The sequence below is a fragment of the Dasypus novemcinctus genome, chromosome 23 (assembly GCF_030445035.2).
Source record: "Dasypus novemcinctus isolate mDasNov1 chromosome 23, mDasNov1.1.hap2, whole genome shotgun sequence".
Taxonomy (NCBI): domain Eukaryota; kingdom Metazoa; phylum Chordata; class Mammalia; order Cingulata; family Dasypodidae; genus Dasypus; species Dasypus novemcinctus.
In genome coordinates, this window is record NC_080695.1 from 37298488 (window position 1) to 37323046 (window position 24559).

The window sequence follows — 24559 nt, forward strand, 5'->3', positions numbered from 1 at the left end:
GCACATTATTCTTAGGAAACTGGAACTGAATCCAACTTAGATGCCCCAAGATTAAGTCCAGATGATTTCCCAGATTTCTGAGTCTGTGCTTCACTGCCAAAACCATGCAACTTTTGTGCCCTGTAACTGGGTTTACTAGCAAACAGAATCTTGGAAAGCTGGGTGAGGTCTACAATTCACTCCACCACTCCACCCAATTTAATGTCATCTCTTTCCTGCAGAGGCTTCCCCAGTCACTCAGGATCCTGCAATCCCCAGGGCTACTCCCACTCCATACAGCTTCAACCCCATCAGTCCAGAGACTGATTTCCACAGGGAGGATCTGGGTTAGTTACCCCTTGGGGTCTCACAAGCTTTAGTAAATATTTACACTTAGCGTTCCCCAATAGCATGGGTAATCTCTCCATTGGGCCCTTCTGGGGAAGCAATACTTGCCACTTACTTTGGGGCATGAAGACAGAGGATGCACTCTCGAGACCAGCTTGGAAAAACAGGTGCAAACCTTCCCCTCATGTACATCTGTTCCCCCTGGGTTGGCCCTGGAAGTTCTTTCCTTATGCCTAGAACAGATGGCTTGGGAATAAGGCATCCAATAAGCTACCTTTATTTCTCATTTGAGAAATAAACAAGAAGGTTGAGACTGCCTTATGCCTCAGGTCGTGAGAAAAGAGGGGCAGAGGAGGTTTACTGTTGCCTCACCCACATCCTCAGGCCAGAATCACGAGGGGTTCACCTTGAGGCCCCCATCCTTGGCTGGGTGCTGGGTAAATGCAGCATGAAGCAGGAGGTGTGTGGTGTCCAAACCCTCTGCTGCAGAGGCTGTAGACATGGCTCTGGGCGCTGCTTCACAATGCGATTATTTCTAAAGATGTGACATAAATACTAACACAGGGTCCCTAGAGCTGCAGAGTTGCTACTTGGCAGCTTAATTTGGACATTCAATCAAAACCGTCCGTCGACAGCTTTGAACAGCCCAAGCAGCAAGGGCCAAAAGCCCCACAATCTGCTCGGTGAGATCTTTAAGTGATGGGTTTAATTTCCAAAGCCTTGGAACAAAACCCTCCCCAGCTCCGAGGAAGGCGGATTTACCTCCCTTCTCTGGAGAAACAGTACATATTTTCTCATTTCTTCAATGGGCTCCCTGCTTTGAAAGAACAGCCCTATCTACATTAACCACATCACTGAATCAGAGAATCCAAAGGATTTTTAAAAACCTGACAGCCACATTTGCACACCATGTTCCCCAGGCAATCAGAGGAAAGGGCTGTCATTTGGAGATAAGTTTTCTGTTTCTTCTACTGTCATTAAGGAACGATGGGGTAAGAAAACATCTGTTAGGAAGAGTCCCAACAGAGTAATGTTTCCCCCTCTGTACTGTCAAACATCCTCAATGGCACAGAAGCACTAAAAGAGGGAGAAGTTTCCTGCTGGAACCATTTATCATAAATGGATGGATGGAGGGATGCATGGATGGATAGGCAAGTGAATAAGGCAGTGAGTTTTAACCAGCCTGAAGGAAGCTAGCATCCTTCTCACTTTCTTTTTATTATTATTTCACCAAACTATCCCTATATCACAGCTAAGAAAGAACCTACTGAATTCTCCCTACATTCCCCCACTCTTCACCACTGTTCTCTCTCTCTCTCTCTCTCTCTCTTTCTCTCTCTCTCTCTGGCATTATATTCAAAGTGCTTCCAAGTGGCATAGCCCTGGCACCTGCTAACCAGTACAGATGCCATCCTCAGCATCGGGAAAGGGTCCTGGAAGCCTCTGGTATGGCCAGGCATTAACTTCAGTTGCTGAGCTATGGAGAGTTCCAGGAAGGATCTCAAGAGAGGAGACAAGACTGTGGGGTGAGTCACCTCAGGAGAGGAGCAGCTATTTGCCACCTAGTACAGAAGTATTCTTGTTGCATTCCAGAAGAATGCCCTAACTGGTCTCAGACATGCATGTAAACCCACTGACCGTCCATAAAAGGGGAGCACAGCTGGGGTGGAGAGAGTGCTGTTGCTTTCAGCCTCCACAGGTCCAGCCTGCACTTCTGCCTGATACCACAAGCTCAGTTCAGACTGCGGTGGACATTCTGGGATCCTGCCCACTAGGGAATGCTGTATTCAAGCTCACCCTATGATGCTGTGGCTTTTGTGTGTACAGCTCAAACAACTAGTTTAAGGGACACTTGCGGCAGGATAATATGCTGAGGTTTTGAGTGATGTGCTTCTCCCACTTCACACTTCATTGAATTTTGTCACTTGTATCCCCAGGCCCTCCCCCCAAGACCTTGCAGCTAGAAATGAGTCATACACTGCCGTAGGGAGAAAGTTGTCTAGGTAGAGCTGAAGAACAGAAGCGGCAAATTCTTGGATTTTCTTCTCTGAAAGCTTCTGTTTCTACCATCCTCCCATCAGACTTCAAAAGCAGATCTCCAGTACTACAGGCAGAGGAGAAGAAGCAAATATTCACTCCTCCTTCCTTATCCAAAATTTTCCCACTGCTCTCTGCACTCTGAATTACTCCCATCTTCCTTCTTCTTGAGCAGGAAAAGCCAAAGCTCCTATGCATATCACCTCATGAAATAGAACCCCAGGAGTGTCCCGCCTGCTGCCTCTGGAAAGAATGATACTGAGTCCAAATCCCACATGACTCAGCTGGAACAAGTAAATAAGACACGTGCAATTTTACAGCTAGCTCACAACAACCCCCTTGCCCTCACACTGAGATGTGCAGCTCCAGAGAGGTGGTTCTCAGCCACGTCATCACCCCCTGGGAACTTGTTAAGAATGCAGATTCTCAGGCATCTCCCTGGACCTACTGAATCTGTAACTCTGGGGGCAGAGCCCAGGCAAGTGTCTTTTAATCAGTGTTTTAAGTTATTCTAATTTATTCTGAAGTGTGGGAAACACTGTTCTTGACCAACAGTGCCCAAAAGAACTTTCTGGGATCATGGAAATGTTTGTTGTCCAGTATGGTAGCCACTAGCCACACTGGGCTACTGAGTAGTTGAAATGTAGCTGGTGTAACTGAGAAACTGAGTTTTTAACCAACTTAAGTCCATGCTCTTTTTGTTCTTTTTTTAGAAAGCCAAAAGTGATTGGTTCTGAAATATGGTAGAAATAAAAATTAACAATAGCTAACAGGGAATGAGCTCTTACTATAAGCTAAGCACTAGTCTTATTGCTGTATATATATTATCTTATTTAATCCTCACAAAGACTTTATGAGATGAATATTAATGTTTTCTCCATTTTACTCTTGTGGAAACTTAGAGTTGAGGAAGTTGAATGACTTGCCCATGGTCACACAGCTGGTAACACAGAACAGGGATGTAAATACAGACTGTCTAGCTCCAAAGACATCACTGAACCGTGACACCGTACTGCCCCTGAGAGCCTGTCTGGGTCAGGTCCTTTCCCCACTGAGTGTGACTCTTATTTCATCCATAACTACTGTCCTCCGTTCCATGGCAGCAGCTTCCTAGTCTGTCTTAAACACAGCACTTGCTCTCCTGTAATGAACAAGCAAAAGCCACCTTCAGATGTCTTGGGGTTCTTCAGGAAGAGATCAACATATTTCTCCCCAAAATAGCATTCTTCCATTTCAGAAGGCTTATTAGACACGTTAGGTCAAGTCAGCACATCGTTCATCAAGGTGTACAAAACCACGATGGTGGAAAATTGTCGAACTTTAGATGAAGACATTAAAAAATGACAAAAAAAAATGTTTTGGAAAGGCAGGTGCGATTCAAACAGGAGAGACAACTTTGGGTTGAGGGGCTTCTTTCACCTAGATGAACTCTCATCCTTACCTCTGTAGCAGGGTGATAGTCACAATACTTAGCAAGGACACAAGCAAAGCCCTGCAGTGGGTCTGGAGGCTCCCTGCTGGACTAGACATTAACCTCTTCGTTGCTGCCTCACATCCAGGGAGGCCCAGGGCAGGAACACAGATGGCCGTGGAGGCAGCAGGCACTTGGGATATTATTTGCTAAATGGTATACACTATTTTGATATTTGGACAACCATACCTGATGTAGATGACTGAGCACTGCATAGATTATCCTCTCCTTTACCATAAATGATTTTGAGGTACTGACTAGTTGCACTTTTAAACGGGCTGGGGAGAGGGTGGAGAATAGGGAGTGACTGCTTAATGGATATGGGGTTTTATTTTGGGGTGATGCAAATGTTTTGGAACTAGATAGAGGTGGCGCTTGTACTAAAGTACAAAACGCTGCTGAGTTGTTTACTTTAAAGGGGTTAATTTTTATGTTATGTGAATGAAACCTCAAAACATTTTTAAAAATAAAAAAAGGAGGAGAATGGGGGATCTTTCAGGACCCAACCTGTAATCAGTCCCAAAGAGAGTAGCAAGCGGAACTGGGTGCCCTCATGATGATAATAATACCCCAGAAGAGCCCAAAGATGCCTGTAACCCTCCAGAACATGTTCATTGTGATCATTGGCTCCAAGAAGCTTTAGCCACTGCCACTGCAATTCAGAGCCCTCTTCTGGCTCCATCAAACTGTCTAGCATTCCTTGCCCCTTCCTCAAACCCCAGCCATACCTGGCTGCTTGCTGCTCCCTGCAGCAAGACAGACCAGATCTAGTGCCTCGGACCACGTCATAGAGCTACTGTCCAAGGGACACGTGCAGAGAGAACAGGCCAGGCGGACACTCACTCTCTTACCACACCAGGGCCTTTACCCCAAATCATGAGTGGAGCCACTAACCTTGGTGTGTTGGGCTAGACCAACCTTCTCAGCCCTGATACACATTTAGAAACAGTGGAAACTGGATGGGTTCCTTTTGCCTCCTTTCTCCTGGTCTTATTTGGTATTTCAGGGCAATTAAGAGAGAGTAGTGTGTCCCTTGAAGGAGGTGGCCTCAGGCCCCTTTAACAAACTAGACTTACAGAGTTCTGAGAAGTCTGAAGAAAGAGTAAGCCTCAAAAAGAAACAAATTTAAGAATACTGAAGGGTGCATAACTATGATAAAGCCTTTAAGCTCTTCCTTCACTCTCTGAAAGCCCCACCCACCCTCGAGCTTATGCTCATGAAGCAACAGCATCATCCTGTTCCTTAGCTCTGATGTAATTCCCCCCACACTTGCCCAGGAGTGGAGAGAAGTTCTGAGCCCTCCTTAGAGGACTAAATGAGACTCTCCTTTGCTGAAAGCATTCCCTCCCTTCACCCTTTGTTGAAAGTGGATGCTCAGGTTAGATCTCTAATGTCACCTCTTCCTTGAAGCCTTTCCTGATTTCATCTGACTCTCCAGAGGGTTTCTTTCTTATGTTCAGTGGCAAAATATACTTTAAAGATATGTTTAACTTGCCTTCCTTGTTCTATTATATTTAATAAAGAACCTTAAGGGAAGGGTTATTTCTAATACATCTAGAAGAAGCATTGTATGGTGGCTAAGAGCTTGGCCTCAAGATCAGACAGACCCAGGTTTCACTCAAGGGGATGCCTGCTGAGGGTCCTTGGGAAGTTACATAACCTCTCTAAGCCTCAGCGTCCTCATCTGTAATAGGAGAATGGTATCAGGGCTACTCCATAAGGTTAAGGTGAGGCTTGAAGAAGGCTGCATGCTAAGTGACTGCAACTTATTATGCCCTGAACAACTAATAGGCATTATTATTAGTCTCTCCTATTAAATGCCTAGGACTGGGGCATGTGTTTTGTACATGCTCAGTAAATGATTATTAAATGTCATTAAAGGGAAGCAGATTTGGCCCAATGGATAGGGCATCCTCCTACCACAAGGGAGGTCCAAGGTTCAAACCCCAGGCCTCCTGACCCGTGTGGAGCTGGCCCACGTGCAATGCTGATGCACACAAGGAGTGCTGCGCCATGCAGGGGTGTCCCCCGCATAGGGGAGCCCCACGCGCAAGGAGTGCACCCCATAAGGAGAGCTGCCCAGCGTGAAAAAAGTGCGGCCTGCCCAGGAATGGTGCCGCACACATGGAGAGCTGACGCAGCAAGATGACGCAACAAAATGAGACACAGATTCTGGATGCCACTGACAAGAATACAAGCGAGCACAGAAGAACACACAGTGAATGGACACAGAAGGCAGACAATTGGGGGCAGGGGGGGAGGCGGGAAGGGGAGAGAAATAAATAAATAAATAATAAATCTTTTTTAAAAAGTTATTAAATTCCCTAATTTCCTGCAAGATTAAAATCTTCATGAGAGCCAAATCCATTACCACACCATTCATTATTAGATTCCTAACCCCAGCATAATGTCTAGCACATAGCAGTTGCTCAATAAATGTTTGAGGAATTAATTGATAGATGGCTGAATGAGAGCCCCAAAATTGGCATGGATTGCTGCCCCCTTTTAGTTTCCCGAACACCCTGCACTTATCTCAGGCACTATATGTGGAAAATGTTAACGTAATTTATCCAATAGCTCATCTTCCTGACCATGGTGATGCCATCGCCAGCATCGTGTGAGGCACATGCAGAAGGAAAGAATGAACAGCCATGAATCCCATCACCTAGAGCTATCCTCTGGGAATGGAAAAAGAGAATCCCAAGGCCTCAAGCCCAGACAGAGTTTATAGGTTTTGTGATTTGGGTAGTACTGGGCTCTGATGACAATGATGACAACTACCATTTATTGAATATGTACTATATGCCAGGCACTGTTTAAAGCATGTTATATACCTCATTTAATTTAGCTCCATAACCACTTTAGGAAGCAGGGACTCTTATGCCCCACTTCATATGGAATCAGATGAGGTTTAGCAATTTGCCCAAGCTCACAGAACTAATAAGTGACAGGGGCAGCACCCACGTGCAGTTTTGCCCACCCTCAGTGCTCCCTCTCCACGACATGGCTACACTACCTCTCTCTGGGAGATGGGAATCAGCCTGTTCAGAAAAGGTAGTGCCTTGACTGATATAAGAACAGATGGTTTCAAAGCCATCTGCCTCACTGGCCATAGAAAATGGGGACTGGACTGAACTGTCCTCCAGCATGGCACCCCCTGCATTTCAAATACCCGTATCTGATTTAAATCCACTTTCTCTATCAAATTAGTGTAGTGTGGTGGCAGAGAGCTCAATTATCGATGCCAGAGATGCCGGGCTTTAATAGTACTCTACCCCTTAGCAGCTGTGTGTCCTAAGAAGCAACCTAACTTAATGGCAGCTTAGTCTCCTTGTCTCAAAAATGGGGATAAAGATCACTTTGGTGTCTCATAAGGATACTGTAATAATCAAATAAATTGTTAGATTGTTTGACACATAATAAACATTCAGTATATGCTAGGTTGTTATTATCAGCCATCATTCTTTATCAATATACCCATAAAGTACCAGAAGAATAGTTAGTGCTCTTGACCTCAGAGCATTCACACCCCAGAGCTCTCAAGGTCCCCTTACCAGGATCTGGAAGAAATGAATATTCCTCACTATATAACTGAGGCCTTCACCACTTCTTTTTTAAAAAAGTTTCACTTAATTGTAGATATTAAGAGAATGCAAAACAAATATTGCCTTTGATCTTAGCCCAAAGTTAAATAAATGCTTTAATTTTGTACATTCACCTTCCGGTCCTTACCTAAATTAACATTCAATTTTTACATTGAATATTAATACAAATCTATTTTATATTTTACATTTTTACTTACCATCATACCACTTGGGGCTATGATAAAGTACTTGTAAAAGATCAAATTCCTACTGAGATCAACTATAAAGCTGGATAAACAAATAAAACAATATTTTTCAAGGAATCATAACTGGGTTTGAGATGAGCCCCACATTCTGTGTGCCACTCACTCCTCTGGGGCATCAGTCAATTCTTGACATAGGGCAAGATGCTGAGAAGCCAGGAAGAAGGCAGTTGCTAAGAAGCAGAGAAGCCAACAGAACTTGAGACGGTCTCCAAGGACTAGGGAGATACAGTCTGCGTGGGAAGGCAGGGCTTGAGGAGTCAAGATCCTAAAGAAGTGGGAAGAGCAAAGTGAACCTGACACTAGGAATTTGTTTTCCCCTTGAGGCATTTGCCAATTAAACTGCACAGAGCCAGAGGTTTTGAAACAAAACAGAAATCAGCTGAGAGTTTTTGGCAGTCTCATGGTACTGAAGAAACAAAATTTGGAGTTCAGGACCTATTGAGGAGGAGAGACCTAGGAAATCTTCAGGCTCATGGTTGGAATCCTCTGGCAGAGTATACCACAGGAGTGGGAAAGAACCAGAGATATTTTTAAAATTACAAAGAGTGTAAATCAGCCTTGGGTGAACTCAGTCTCAGCCAGAAGATAGGGTAAATCCTCTCTGGAGAAAGACAGCATTATCCAGAGCTTTTCCAATTTTCATACTCAATAACTAGGATTCAAACAAAGAATTCCAAACATAACAAGAATCAGAACCAGAAGAAAAATAAGACAATAGATCAGGTCCACAGGTCACTCAGACACCAGAAAGTTCAGACATGAATTTTAAAGTAATCAATTAAAACATTAAAAAATAGTGGGTGGCAGTATGGAGAATTTCACCAGAGAACTATAATCTATTTTTTAAAAAGGAAACAAATGGGATTTTTAGAATTAATAATACATTAAGGGACAACTACTTACCTCCACTTTACCACAGATTTCACCCATGTAGGTGTCAGCTCACAATCTTCCTCTCCCCCCTCCCATTTTCCTGTAAGCCTATCATCCAGTCTCTCACTCTCTGAAACAGCTTGGTTTGGAGGGAGTGCTGCGTTCCTAGCCAGGGGAGCTCTGTCACATTCCCCAGTGGAACAGCAACAATCCCCCAAGTGCAAGGGCAAAGACCAGTGAAAAAGGATGGTTCAATGATGAGCCCTTGATACTGATGACTATGCTTATGAGCCTGTGTGCCTGAAATTTCAACTAAGCCTAGAGCTGCAGGGTGCCTAAGAGTTACCTCCTGAGAGCCTCCATGTTGCTCAAGTGTAACCATTCTCCCCAGCATGTAAATGCATTACCTTCTCCCCAGCATGGGACATGACTCCCAAGGATGAGCTTCTCTGGTGCCAGGGGATGACTACCAATCACTAGCTGGTGATGTAACTAGAAAAAGACCTTGAATAAAAGGGGGATAGCGGTAAAGACAAATGAGTTTATATGGCTGAGTCTTCAAAAAAGAGTCAGGAGGTCATCTGAGGGATCACGCTTATGCTTGTCTCAGCAGGATCCAAGAGAGAGCCAAAGTAGATACAAACCCAGGTACTGGTACTCTGAGGGCTACAGAGACACACAGGTTCTATGGTCATGACAGATGGCTCTGGAGTTCAGTGCCTTTTCAGTAGGCCCTATTTTGTAATTTGTGCTCCTGAGTATGATGGAGTTGGACTCAGATATGACCTTTCTACACATGCCTCTTCTGTCACTTTTACTGAACCTGTGGTTGACACTGGGGTTGGTATATACTAAGGAGACTTGACTCTCTGGACTGTCCATGTGCCAGCTGGGCCCTGAGTCTCAGCAGAGTTGCAACTCCTACTCTCTGATTCGTTGGACTTACCCAGGTCAGCTAACAGGGAGGTGAAGATGGTCAACCACCACACCAGAGAACCAACAGTGCCTACAACTGCAAGCAGGGGAATTGTATCCATTAACCATGTGGGATCTAAGTCCCCTCTCAATATAGAGGTGGAGTGGATATCACCATCCCAGGGTCCACAGGATGGAGGAATAAAATATGGATTAGAGCGGACTTACTGGTATTCTACTATAGAACTATTGTGACTCTAGCAATTGAAGAAACTGTATCATTGATGTGGAGAAGGTGGACACAGTAGTTGCTGAGGGCAAGGAGAAGGAAGAAGAGATGTGATGTGGGTGCGTTTTTGGAACTTGGAGTTGTCCTAAATGATATAGCAGGGACAGATGCTCAACATTATATATCCTGCCATAACCCACTGAATGGACTGGGGGAGAGTGTAAACTACAATGTAAACTAATCCATGTGGTACAGCAGTGTTCCAAAATGTATTCACCAAACGCAATGAATGTGCCACAATGATGAAAGAGGTTGTTGATGTGGGAGAAGTGGGGTGGGGTGTGGGGTACATAGGAAACTCTTTTATTTTTTAATTTAACATTTTTTGTGATCTATGTATCTTTTTTTTTAAAAGGCAATTAAATTTAAAAAAATTTTTTTAATATATTAAGGGAGCAGATGTAGCTCAAGTGGTTGAGTGACTGCTTCCCACATGGAAGATCCTAGGTTCAGTTTTTGGTGCTTCCTAAAAACAAAACAAACAAGCAAACAAACAGGAAGAAAAAAACCAATGCAGGGGAGCCAATTCAGCTAAGTGGTTGATCACCCACTTACAAAGTCCCAGGTTTGATCCCTGGCCCTGGTATCTCAAAAAAGAAAAAAGAAATGCATTAAGTCCCAAATTGAAGAGCAGTCTACAAAATATCTCAAAATGCCTCAGCACTCTTCAAAACTGCCAAGGTCTGAAAAATAAGGAAAGACTGAGAAACTGTCACAAACCAGAGGAGACCAAGGACACAAGACAAGTAAAACTAATTTGGTATCTTGGAGGGAATCTTGGAACACATAAAGTAAAAAAACTAGTGTCTTAGTTTGCCACATCTCCTAAGACAAATACCACCAAATGGGCTGGCTTACATAACAGGACTAATTGTCTGGTGGTTTTGGAAGCTAGAAGTCCAAAATCTAGGTCTCAACAGGCTCTGTTTTCTCCAGGAGTCTGTAGCATTCTGGAGCTAGCTTGCCGATAATCCTTGGGTTCCTTGGCCTGCATCTCTGCCACATTTTTTGGCTTCTGCTGACCTCTGGCTTTTTCTGACTGAGTCCAAATTTCCTCTGACTTAAGGATTCAAGTCACATGGATCAAGTCCCACCCTCATTCAGTTGGGTCATACCTAGTCTAAAAGTAACATCTTCAAAGGTCCTGTTTACAAGGGGGTCACACCCACAGGAACATGGATTAAGTCTTGAGCATGTCTTTCAGGAGGAAATGATTCAATCTATGACAATGAGCAAAATCCAAATAAAGTCTGAAGTTTAGTCAACAGTAATGGACCAATGTTCATTTCTTTGACAAATGCACCATGGTAATGTAAGATGTTAATAATAGGGGAAATGGGAACTATGTAATATCTTTGTGACTTTTCTATAAATTTAAAAGTATTCTAAAATATAAATGCATTAAAATACAATATTAAAATTAAGAACAATACCTGAGTTTAACAGCACATTGGGAGTAGCTGAAGAGCAAATTAGTGAGCTGAAAACAGGTCAGCTGAAAACAATCAGACTGAAGCACAGAGAGCAAAAAGGATGGGAAGTAGAAAAAAGCATGTGAGAGACATAGGGGACACAGTGAAAATTGAAGTCCAGGAAGGAAAAAATGAACAAGGCAGAGAATAACTGAGAATTCTCCAAGACTAATGAAAAATATCAAGTTAAAAATTCAAGAAGCACACAAAACCCAAAAAGGATAAATACACACACATGCCCACAGGCACACACACAAACCCACATCTAGGAACATCATAGTCAAACAGCCAAGAAACAAACATAAAGAGAAAATCTAAAAGGTAGATATATTTTTTAAAAAACACATTACCTTCAAAGGAACAAAAATAAGACTGATAGAGTAACAAAAATGATGAAAGAAGAATAGAGTAACATTTTTAAAGTGCTGAAAGAAAATAACTGCCAACTTTTATTCTATACTAAAAAAAAAAATCTTCAAACATGGATGTGAAGTAAAGAGATTTAAAAATGTATTTCCAACAAGCCCAAACTAAAGTAAATACTAAGGGGAGTTCTTTAGGCAGAAAGAAAATGATTCCAGATGGAAATATGAAAATGTAAGAAGAAATGAAAAGCAGCAAAAAGAGTAAAAATATGAGTAAAATGAAATGAATGTTGCTTTTACAAGTAATAATAACAACACATAATTTAAATCGCATGTAAAACTAAAATGCATAAGATGAGATGGAATAAACGGAATGAAAATGTTTAAAATCTAGGATTATTTTGGAAATGGTAAAAATATAAGCATATTGGACTCTTAAAAGTCAAGGATGTGTTTTTGAACTCTCTAAAGTCAACATAAAAAATAATTTTAAAAAATGACCAATCAGTTAATATAAGGGAAAAGTTAAAGAACAAAATATATTGAAAAGAAGGCAAAAAGAGAAAAAAATAAATAAAACAGGTGATACAAATAAAATAAATAGAAATATGATAGATATGTCATATTAAATTAATTGCTCTAAATTCTTAAATTAAAAACCAAATATGATTAGACAGGGCTTTTAAAAATTAAATTATGTTTACAAGAGACACACCCTAAATATAAGGATATAGAAAGGTTGAAAGTGAGAGGAAAATTCCATAGAAATACCACGAAAACACAAACATTGTTTCAAAATTGTTTTAAAAAACCCACATCATAATGGTAGACCTGAACCCAACTCTTTTAGTAACAGATAGAACTAGCAGGCAAATAAAAATATATAGTATATAAATATATAGTATATATACATATACACATATATAAATATATACTATATAAACATATACACATACATCAATAAAAGAGGCATGAACAACACAATTAAAAACACAAATAACCTCATTTACACATGGAATATTAGATGCAACAGAATAAATATTATTTATATGTACACATAGAATATTTATTAAAATTTAAAAGGAATGAAATTATGTGTATTTTCTGGCCACAACAGAGATAAGCTAAAAATCAACAATGAAAAGATACCTAGAATATCCACAAATGTTTGAAAATTAAACATCCTCTTTAAATAACCCATAGAAAAAGAAGATATCACAACAGAAATTCAAAATATTGAAAATTGGGAAACGGACTTGGCCCAGTGGTTAGGGCGTCCGTCTACCACATGGGAGGTCTGCGATTCAAACCCTGGGCCTCCTTGACCCGTGTGGAGCTGGCCCATGCACAGCTGATGCGCGCAAGGAGTGCCACGCCATGCAGGGGTGTCCCCTGCGTAGGGGAGCCCCATGCGCAAGGAGTGCACCCGTAAGGAGAGCCGCCCAGCGCGAAAGAAAGTGCAGCCTGCCCAGGAATGGCGCCGCCCCACTTCACGTGCCGCTGACGACAACAGAAGCGGACAAAGAAACAAGACGCAGCAAATAGACACAAAGAACAGACAACCAGGGGAGGGAGGGGGTAATTAAATAAATAAATCTTTAAAAAAAAAAAGAAAGTTTAAAAAAAATATATTGAAAACTTTTGAGAATCAGCTAAAGTTGGGATTAAAGAAAAATGTGTAACCTTTAATGTAATATTATGAAAGATGATAGTTTGAAAATCAATGATTTGAGTATCTATCTCAAAAAAGTTAGAAAAAGATCAACAAATTAAATCCCTTTCCCATTTTGCTACAGTTCTTTCTGTTCTATTTTAAAGTTTTCCTGGCCCCACCCTTTCCCACTCTACCTTTCTGCTCCTCCCCTCCTCTCAGATACCAAGGTTGGAAACCTGGTGTTTACCTTTCTACAGCATTCTTCTTGCTGACACAATCACCTCACACAAGTAGACTGAGAGGGTTATTCTTAAAAAACAAAACAAATAGCAACAAAAAAAAACCCAATCATACTAAACGCATTGCTCTGGAAAGTGATTTCTCACTGAACAATATACCATAAGTGTTCCTCCATGTCAGTCCATTTGGAACTAACTCATTCTTTTTAAACTGCATATTATTCCACAAATGGATGAAGCACAATTTATTCAACCATTCATTCTTCCTCCAAAAGGCATTGTAGAGTGAGTAGCTTTTTTCCACCACAAGCAATGCCATAAATATCCTGTATACCCTCCCCAGAGTCCTCAGAATTCCTGAATCAGAGCCAAGAAGAATCAGAAACCTCACACTCTAGTGCTGAAGTCCTCAACCCTTCTTCCTCCCACAATTGCATTCGTGTAGGCTACACAGCCTTTGAGTAGTGCACTTTCATGGGCATGCCCAAGATGATGCCCAATTCCCCAAACTGCATGCTGCAAACTCCACTTCTCTCTTCCCTTGTAAGAAAATACAACCTAATGAAAGTATATTGGCTTAGTTCCAAGCTGGAAGCAGAATTCAGCTAAGATGCTTCAAGAGACTTTACTTAAGGGACTACCTGCAAATGTGAGGACAGGGTTAAAGGAATCAGCAGTGGATGGTGATGTACCCAGAGACTATCAACAGTAAGATGTCACTGCTATTCCCAGGCCTAAAGGGGAGAAGGGGGGAAACAGTCTTACTGGAGCCCAGTGGAATCTGGAGCTGTGGAGAAGGGGCTTCCTGACAAGAAGCTGCCGGAACAGAGGGATTAGAAAAGAAATGACTCATCTTCTTTCTCCTCCCATTGGACAATCTCTTGCCAGTGTCTTTTACAGCATAAACTCAACCAGCAGTCAGAGGGCAAAAGGGCTCAGGTGGTGCCCTTCACAGGGGTCATTGTTCCAAGGCACAGAGGAGAACAGAGCGTGGATGGGGGGGGAGGAGTCGAAGATGCAAGCAGAGACTAACCAGCCCAGCAGGTAAGTGTGAGTAATGATTTATCAAAGAAAAACATCATTCCAGGGCTGAGTGAAGGGCCAAGCTAGTTGACAGTCCTCATAAGGAACTGTCCTTCTGGCTGTCATGGAGCAAGTGAATGAAGGGTAGAGAGAATGCCATAGAATAGGGTGGGCTCACCCACAATGGATTGGTTACAAAGTGAATTCTTGGTGTGCTGTGTGATCTCAGGCCAGTTGCTCAATCTCTCTGATTCTCAGCTTTTTCACTATAAAATTAGATGAATGGTTAAAAAACTGAAATGCTAATGAAAGAGTGAAAGTCTGTTTTCTACTCACATAATTTGGGCATGGTCATGTGACTTGCTTTGGCTAACGGGACATTAGCCAATGTGATAGAAGCAGAGTCCTGAAGTGTGCTTGTGAATCAGGACTTGAACTGAACTGTCCTTGCTTCCTGCTCTTGAAAATCCTATGACCACAGTACGGATGGTGGGAAACACATGGCCAAGTCATCCCTGTCACCCTGGCTCACATCGAGCCAACTACCAGACATAAGAGTGGGGCTGTTCTAGACCACCCAGCTCGAGCCAAGCCAACCCAGATCAAAAGAAACTCCCAGCAGATCCACAGAATTGAAAGTGTTCGTTGTTCTAAGCCACTAGATTTGGGATGACTTGTTATACAGAGAAAGCTTACTGACAGAATTAGTAATGAGATGCTGGGATACATCTCCTCACTAACAGCTGAACAGCAGTAGGCTGGGAATGCAGAGGTGCAAACCATGGGCAGTGCTCCAGAGAAGGCTCCCGCGGCTTGTTCCCCATGCTGTCCCTAGTGACCTTTCTTAACCGCCTGGTTGTTTTCAAATCTAGTAGCCCAGCAAGCGCCAAGTTTAAAAAGAAAAACAAGAGAGGAAGAAAAGAGATACAAGAGATAGGATCTGAATGTTTAGATTGCTTTACCTTCCAGGCTTCCTTTTCCTTTTTAACAAATTGCCCAGTGTAAAGAGTTCTTTTCTTCCTCCCTCCTCCTGCCCCGAGAAGTTATTTATTTTTATGGGCTTCTTTCGGGAAATAAAAATCAATTTTGGAATGCAAGTGATACATTTTAGTTTCCCAATAATGAAAGTGAGAAAATTAAAAGCCCCAAGGAAAAACCTCTCAGTACTAAAAAGATGTAGAACGCAGCCCAAATGTTCTTGTGTGAGCATTTTATAAATCGTGACCACTGTTTTCTGATGGAAACCTGTAAATAGCTCAAGGAAGACACAAAGCCACTGCTGGTGATGTCTTCCTATAGGTGGGCCCAGGCAGGATCACACACACCCACGGAAAGGCACATCTAGATAAACTGCTCTGTAATTCACAACTCTGGAAAATTGCATATATCAGAGTACTGAAGAGTGTGTCTAGGAAAATTTTCATTCACTTATTCAACAAATAATGAATGAGCATGTAGAATATAGCTGGGCCTGGGGATGCAACAATGAACAAGATGGACGTAGTCGGTGCCTTCAGAAAGATCACAGTTTAGGGAAAGGATGCAGGCGCTGGAAAAGGTGTCCAAAGCAAGTGCCTGCACACACAACCTCTGATGCTGAGACTGTGAGCAGGAGGCCTATCAGAGAATGCCCTTGGGAAGAACACCTGCAGGGAAGGGAGGCAAGCAGGACAAGGCAGGGAGAAGGTGAACTGCAGTGCGGCTAAGACAGAGGCCTTGCTTGATCTTGAACCTGTTCTTCACAATGCTTTCTCTCCTATACACTATAAAACAGTCCACGTTTCTCTCAATAACTTTCTTTCAAGCTGTTCCACTGGCCTCTTCCTGTACAACCAAAATTCTCTCGAGTTGTCCAAGCTTTTCTTTCCACTGCCCCACTTGCCTTTTCTTCCTTAACACCCAGCATCCTGTTACTTCCACAAATGGCCTCTTTTAAGTCCCTAATTTTAATGACCAAATCCCATGACACTGTCTTCAACTCTCGGCCTCTTCTCTCTATAATTACTGCTGTCAGCCTCTAATGTGGCTGGCCACAGCTACTTTCTTGGATACTCTCTTTAGCTCCCATAAACCTCAGCTGTCCTGGTTCCCCTTCCTCCTCGTCTAGGACTACAATTTTTTATTCTCCTTCATTGGTTCCTCATCCTCTGCTTAGTCCATTTCCAAGGGTCCCAACTATATGGATCTCCAATTCTCCACTCTCTAATACATGACACATCAACGGCTTTAGTACCCGGTGTTAGGCTGGTGACTCCCAAGTCCATACTCTCAGCTCTATTTCCCTGGTTGGATCTCTGGATCCAAAGAGCCAGCCTCCTACTGAACACAGCCCCTGATGTAACTCAAAAATATCTCCAACTCAGCCTACCCCAAACCAAGATCACTGCCACTCCTTCCAAGTGACCCTCTTTGACCTCTAATACTGATTGGTTAGCAAGTCCACTATTCACACATCTTCCTGGGCCAGAAAGCTCAGCTAATCCTTGATTCTTCCATCCTCGCTCTGATACTCCATATCAATTTATTCTCATCCTTCTGTTTCTGTGGTTACTTCTTTAACTCAAGTGTACATCACCAAATTCATACTTCTGTGATCACTAGCTCCCTGACAGTCTTACAGTTCCTGTTTCCTTGTCGCGAGTGGGATCACATCAGGTCATTACCACCCCCAATGGCTCGCCAACTACTGAATAATGTCCAAACAATTAGAGTGCCTGAGCAAGGTCTTCTGTGACCCAACACTGATCAATCTTCACAGCTATACTTCATAGTCTAAACACATCAGAGACCCAAGGCAATTCCATGCCCTAATGGCTTCACTCATCTGGTTACTTCAGCCTGACAGCCCACTTTTTATACCCATTTAAAAATTTATTATACAAATATTTGTTGCATACCTGCACATGCTGGACATATGCTAGACAAAAGATATGAAAAATAAGGTAAGTTCTTCCATCCAGTGAAGGGAAATAGGTAAGGAAAAAGCAAAGAAATGAAAGAGATAATTATATTATGAGAAATGTAAAGAAAGTATAAAACAGGATAATGGGATAAAGAATAACTGGCAGAGGTTCTTTAGACAAGGTTATCAGGGTAGCCTCTCTGAGAAGATGACTTTTAAAAAAATTATTAGAGAAGTTTTAGGTTTATAGAAAATTCATGCAGAAAATTCAGAGTTCCCATATAACTCCTCATACATGCAGTTTTCCCTATTATTAACACTTTGCATTAGTGTGGTACCCTTGTTAAAATTGATGAAATAATATCATTATAATTGTGCTATTAACTATAGTCTGTATTTTACATTAGAGTTGACTATTCGTGTTGTATAGTCCTATTTTTCACACCCTAAAATTTTCCCTTTAACCACATTCAAATATATAAATCAGTGCTGTGAATTACATTAACATGTGCTATCATAACCACCATCCATTACCAAAACTTTTCCATCACCCCACAAAGAAACTCTGTACCAATTAAGCATTTACTCCTCAATCCCTATCACCACCCCAGGCCCTGGGAACCTGTATTCTAGTTTCTCACTCTATGAAGTTGCTTACTCTATTTCATATCAGTCAGATGATACCATATTTGTCCTTTTGTGCCTGACTTATTTCATTCAACTTGATGAATGAAAGATTTATCCATGTTGTTTCAGGTACCAGAACTTCATTCCTTTTCATGGCTGAATAATATTCCATTTTATAAATATACCATACTTTATTTAAGAATTCACCCATAGATAGACACTTGTGTTGCTTCCATCTTTTGGCAACTGTAAATAGTGCCTGCTATGAACATCAGTATGCAGATATCTGTTTGAGTACCAATTTCAATTCTTTGGGGTATATTCATAGAAGTGGGATTGCAGGAGCATATGACAATTCTATACTTAACTTTTTGAGGAACCACCAAATTGTATTGCACAGTGGCTGCACCATTTTATATTCCCACCAACAATGAACATTTCTCCACAGCCTCACCAACACTTAGAACTTTCCACTCTTTTTCCATAGTAGACATTTTAATGGGTGTGAAAGGGTATCTTGTTGTGATTCTGATTTGCAATTCCCCAATTGCTAATGAGGCTGAGCATCTTTTCATGTGCTCATTAGCCATTTGCATATCTTCTTTGGAGAAATGTCTATTCAAGTCTTTTGTCCATTTTCTTAATTGAGTTGCTTGTCTTTTTGCTGTTAAGTTGTAGGATTCTTAATAAATTCTGGATAGTAAACACTCACTGGGTACATAGTTTCCAAATTTTTTCTTCCATTGTGTAGGCTGTCTTTTCACTTTCATGATAAAGTCCTTTGATGCACAAAAGTTTTTTATTTTGATGAAATCCTATTTATCTATTTTCTCTTTTGTTGCTCATGCTTTTGGTGTAAAGTCTAGGAAACCATTGCCTAACAAAGGGTCCTAAAGGTACTCCCCTATTGTTTTCTTCTCTGTTTCATTATTCCTGCTCTACTCATTGTTGTTTCCTTCTTTCTGCTCACTTTGGACTTAGTTTGCTCTTCTTTTTCTATTTCCTTCAGTTGTAATGCTAGGTCTCTAATTTGATATCTTTATTCTTTTTTAATGCAAGCATTAATTGTTATAGATTTCCCTCTCAGCACCTTTGCTGCACTCCATAAATTTTGATATGTTGTGTTTTTATTTTAATTCTCCTCAAGATATTTCATCATTTCCCTTGTGATTTCTTCTTTTACCCACTGGTTGTTTAAGAGGGAATTGTTTATTTGTTCATCAGTTGTAACAAATGTACCACACCAATGAAAGATGTTATTAATAAGAGAAAATGTGAGAGGGAAAGGGGTTGGGTATATGGGAACCCCCTATATGTTTTATGTAACTTTTCTGTAATCTAAAATGTCTTTAAAATTAAAGTTTTAAAAAAAGAGTGCTTTGTTTAATTTCCACATATCTGTGACTTTTCCATTTCTCCCTGTTATTAATTTCTAGCTTTAGTCCACTGTAATCAGAAAAGATACATTGTATGATTTCAATATTTTCAATTTATTGAAATTTGTTTTGTGGTCTAACATATAGCCAGTCCTGGAGAATGAACCACATACCCTAGAGAAGAATATGCATTCTGCTGTTTAGGGGTAAAGTGTTATAGATATGTCTGTCAGGTGTAGTTGCTTTACAGTATCATTCAAGTCAAACTCTGACTATGCCACTTCCAAGTTGAATGACCTTGGACAAGTCAGTTAACCTCTCTGAGCCTGCTTCCCCATTTGTAAGTGAGATTAAATGTGTTAATGCAGGTAAAGGGCTCAATACTGCGCTGGCACTTAGTAGGACCCTGTTATTGTGCATTTTATATTTAGAGAGGGATTTCAATGATTTCTTCAAGGAACCTACACTGTACACACCCCTGCAAAACAGGGAGAAATGAAAAGAAAGCTGCCACAGAAGCATCCTTAGAGTCCGCGGCTCTTTGTGAATATGCCAGTTTGTCTTTCTCCACTAACCACTCCACAATTTCCTGCAGTTTGGTTCATTTTTCTTTCCCCAATCCAAAAGGCCACTCGACTTGGGATTTCTCAAGCAACAGGCGAAGACAGTGGGTTAGGCTGAAAGAAGAAATAAAATCAAAGTTCCATTGATCCTCCACCCAGGGAACAGGCTCTCAGCCCTCATTCCAAGTTCCTGCTGAGAAGCCAGGCGTGAGAGCCCAAATCCAGCCAGCCACCGCAGCCGGAGGGGGTGGGGAGGAGGAGCAGACAGCAGCGGTCCCAGTTACCCAGTCATTTCCCTTCCTTCTCGAGCACTTCTCCGAGCCCAGCAGGCAGCTGATGATAACTCAGTGGCAGCTGACAGCCATCTAAAGCACACGGTCTCTCCAGCTTACAATCACCAGGTGTCTGAAGGGGAAGCGGGAGCATTCAGCTTCTACCCTCATTAAGAGCCCTTTGGTGGGCAGAAAAGATGATTGTAGAAAGAGCTGTCAGGTCCATCAGCTAACTGATGAGGAGCAGTGCAGAAGCTCCCAGAGCTCCGACCTCCCGACCCACGCCCACGAGGGGCCCCTCGTTTGCATCTCATTTGCATCGCATACTTAACGGGACTCCCGCTCACACCTGGAGAAATCATTCTGTCACGCGCCAAAGACAGACTCTGCCATCGTGTCTGCGCCCATGACCCTGCGGAAGAGGATCGGCAAAGCAAGTCCGCACCACAGTCTGCCCTCGGAGAAAACAAGACCTCAATCAGACCGCAGCGACACAGACAGATGCAAACCACACTATTCCGGGATGGACGGCCAGCTAAATAAAGCTGTGGTTACATCATGCACGGAGAGACAAGGCCAGACAGAGGGAAAATTCCAAATGTTTTAAAGGGACTGTGTTGGAACGATTTGGGGCTAATTGCATGCAAGTCTTGTTCTATGAATGTCGAACGACACTCGCATCACACAAATGAGCTGTCAGCAGCTTGGCCAAAGTTCCCACAGAAAAGAACCTTTGCCCCTCTCAGAATAGTCCCTGTTCATTTGATTGATAACACGTACACTCCCTCCTTGGCAAAGAGTTTTCAATTTATTGTCCAAAAGTCACAGGTTCCCCCAGGACCCCTGAATGATATCAGCCTTGTCACTCAGGATAATGGCTCTATGTTAAGAAGGACCTGAGTTCCAGCCCCCTCCCTTACTAGCTGTGTGACCTTGGGCAAGTCACTTAACCTTTCTGAGCTTCATTTTCCTCCTCTATAAAGTGGGGACGATATCCGTATCTACGTCAAAGAGAACAAATGACATAATGCTTGTAAAATTGCTTGGCACAATGCCTGGTACCTCTTACAAAGGAGAAACCTAAGAGAGATGCCTGCCCGGAGTTGAGGAAACAAGAAATGAATTGCAATATATGGCTTAAAGGAACTGTTAGAACTAGCAGAGCCACAACGGATCCCCATCTCACTCGCGTCAAAGGCAAAGTCCTCACAGTGGACTACAAAACCCTCAGCGGCTGCCTCCCTGCTCCCCTCCCCTTGGCTCGGTCCACTCACACCAGCCCTCCTGCTGTTTCCCCCAGCATTCCCAGCACACTCGTGCCATGGGCCTTTGCACTGGCCATTCCCTCTGCCTGGGGTACCCTTCCCCCAGGGACCTGCATGGCTCCCCCTTCCTAGTCTTCTCCTACTTTGCTCCAATGTCACCATCACAGTGAATCCTTCCCTAATTAGCAAGTCTGCTCTCCTCCTCCCTATCCCCCTTCTTCCTTCCCTGCTTTATTTTTCTGCTTAGTACTTATCTCCATCTGACAGACTGTACATCTTTCTTACCTCCTAGTTTATTGTCCGTCTCACACACTAGAACAGGGGTCAGCAAAATATAGCCTGCGTGTCAAATCCAGCTCCTGGCCTCTTTCTGTAAATAAAGCTTTATTGGCTCCCAGCCACATCCACTCATCACATTACATCCACGGCCGCTTTCACGTTACAAGAGCAGAGTTGAAGAGTTGTGGCACAGACCATGTGGTCCACGAAGCCAAAAATATAACTCCCTGGCCCTTCACAGAAAAGTGGTGTCAATCTCAGCACTAGAATATAAGTTCCTTGAGGGTAGAACTTTGTTTTCTCCTCTGATAAATCCCCAGTGGCTAGGTCAGTGCTTAACCATAGGAAATGGTCTATAATGATAAATCTCTGTTGAATGAGTGAACTAAACGTAGTGGCACATTTCTGCTGCAGGTAGGTGGGGGAGGGGAGCTGGAGGGATGGCGACAGAGAGCTAACTCCGCCTCAGGAAGTCAGAGCCAACGTCGAAAACGGCACAATCAAGAAACAGTGATAGAGTGCTCGCTTCAGCAGCACATATACTAAAATTGGAATGATACAGAGAAGATTAGCATGGCCCCTGTGCAAGGATGACCCACAAGGATGAAGCATTGCATATTTTTAGCTGCAAGCAGGAGAATTGCATCCATCATCCATGTGGAATCTAAACCCCCTCTTGATGTAGAGGGGGACTGGACATAGCCATCCCAGGTCCACAAGATGGAGGAACAGAGTATGGATTAGAGTGGACTTACTGGTGTTCTGCTGGGGAACTATTGTGATTAGTAAGGGAAGAAATTGTAGTAGTGATGTGGAGAGGGTGGCCACAGTGACTGCTGATGGTCGGGAGAGGGAAGAAGAGATATGGTGTGGGGGCATTTTCAGGATTTGGAGTTGCCCTGGGTGGTGCTGCAGGGATGGATGCTGGACATTGTGTGTCCTGTCATAGCCCACTGGGTGGACTGGGGGAGAGTGTGGAATACAATGTGGACCACTGTCCATGTGCTGCAGCGGTTCTCCAGAATGTATTCACCAGGTGCAGTGGATGTGCCACAATGATGGAAGAGTTTGTTGATGTGGAAGGGGTGGCATGGGTGGGGTGGGGGTTATAAGGGGACCTCCAATTTTTTGAATGTAACATTTAAAAGAAAATAAAGGAAAAAAAAAAAAGGAACAGTGATAGAACAGGTCATTAAAATATACAGTTAAAGTACCAGAGGAAAGAGTTAAAGGAGTTCAAAACAGAGTTCTCTAAGGCAGTGTCCCCCAGACCCACCTACCTAGGTCAGCATCACCTGGGAATTTATGGGAAATGGAAATTCTCAGGCCCGCCCCAGACCTACTAAATCAGACACTGTCTGTGTTTTAATGAACTCTCCAGGTGATTCTGATGTGAGCTCAAGTCAAAGAAGCACTACTTTTAGGAAGATACTTGAAGTTGAGGCGGAAGACATTGCTTTTCATCATAAGTGCTTCAATACACATTGATCTTTTGAAAACTCAGTGCCTGGATGGGTGGGTGACAGATAGATATGGCAAATCGGAGGACACAGAATGAGAATTATGTATTCTAGAACAGTGTTCTTCGTATGGTGGGTGTTAAGGACTGAATCGCGCTCCCCATAAAAGGCATGTTCAGGTCCCAGCGCCTGGTCCTGTGGGCATGAACCCATTCGTAAACAGGATCTTGGATGATGTTCTTAGTTAAGGTGTGCCCAAACGGAAGAAGGGCGGGCTTTAATTCGATAAGGCTGAAGTCCTTATAGGTAAAGGATATTGGACACGAAAGAGAGAAGCCACAGGACGAGCAAGACAAATGGAACACAGAAGAGAAAGGAGAGGACATTGCCATGTGCATGGCCGTGTGACAGAAAAGTCAAGGACCAAGGTACACCAGTAGCCAGCCCCAGAATGCCAAAATCGTTGGGGAGAAAGCACAGCCTTGCTTATGGCTTGGTTTTGGACTTCTAGCCTCAAAATTGCAAGCCAATAAATTCCCGCTGTTTAAGCCAACCCATTGTATGATATTTGTTTTAACAGCTGGGAAACTAAAACAGTAGGTCATAACACATTTCTCAGTGATTAGTGAAATCAATTGAGAAAGTTGAAGGCCAGCATCTTTCTTAAAGGAAATAGAACAGACTGAAAGGCTACCAAAGAGAATATAACAAAAATATGTAAGTAGAGGTATTATTTGATTACAGTTAATTTTGTTTCAGTTTTGTGTGTGTGTGTGCATACCTGCTCACACTCTATGTAAAATGTATTTCTCCTAGTGGGATGCAATCAGAAAAGTTTAAAAGCTACTGATGCAGAATGAGGAAGGTGACAATTCCTCTCTGCTCTGCAACATCTGGAGGATCTTGTTTTGCTCTAGGCCATGTGCTTTATATGGTCCCAACTGTAGCGTGTGTGGGAAGAGTTCTGGGCTTGCACTGATGCTTAGATATAGCAATGTCATGTGATATTAGACGTGAAGGGCTTTGGGTTAGGGATTAGATAGTAACTGGTTAGAGGAGTTGGGCAGCTTCTCCTGAGAACCAAAAGATTCCAGGGTACCTAAGAACTGTCTTCAAATAGGTGAAAGGATGTCAGCAGACCTAAGCAATGAAACTAGTGGAAGCGTCATGAAATTAATGAACATTCACCAAATAAAATCTTTCATATAATGTAGATTTTCCTAGGGGTGAGAAGAATCCAAAGATGGGGTAAGAAGGCAGGTACATGAACGTTCATCGAAGCATTGAAACAAAAAAATGG

The 24559-nt window shown here is 42.5% G+C and overlaps 1 protein-coding gene and 1 non-coding gene across 5 annotated transcripts in view; one reads left to right on the plus strand and one right to left on the minus strand.

The window, feature by feature from the left end:
- Nucleotides 1-24559, minus strand: part of PRKCB (protein kinase C beta) — a 362468-nt gene that overhangs the window by 128834 nt on the left and 209075 nt on the right. The gene's annotated exons all lie outside the window — the stretch shown is intronic.
- LOC111760156 (U6 spliceosomal RNA) lies at nucleotides 22318-22422 on the plus strand. Its single transcript, XR_002793931.1, has one exon. It is a non-coding gene; the product is annotated as a U6 spliceosomal RNA (small nuclear RNA).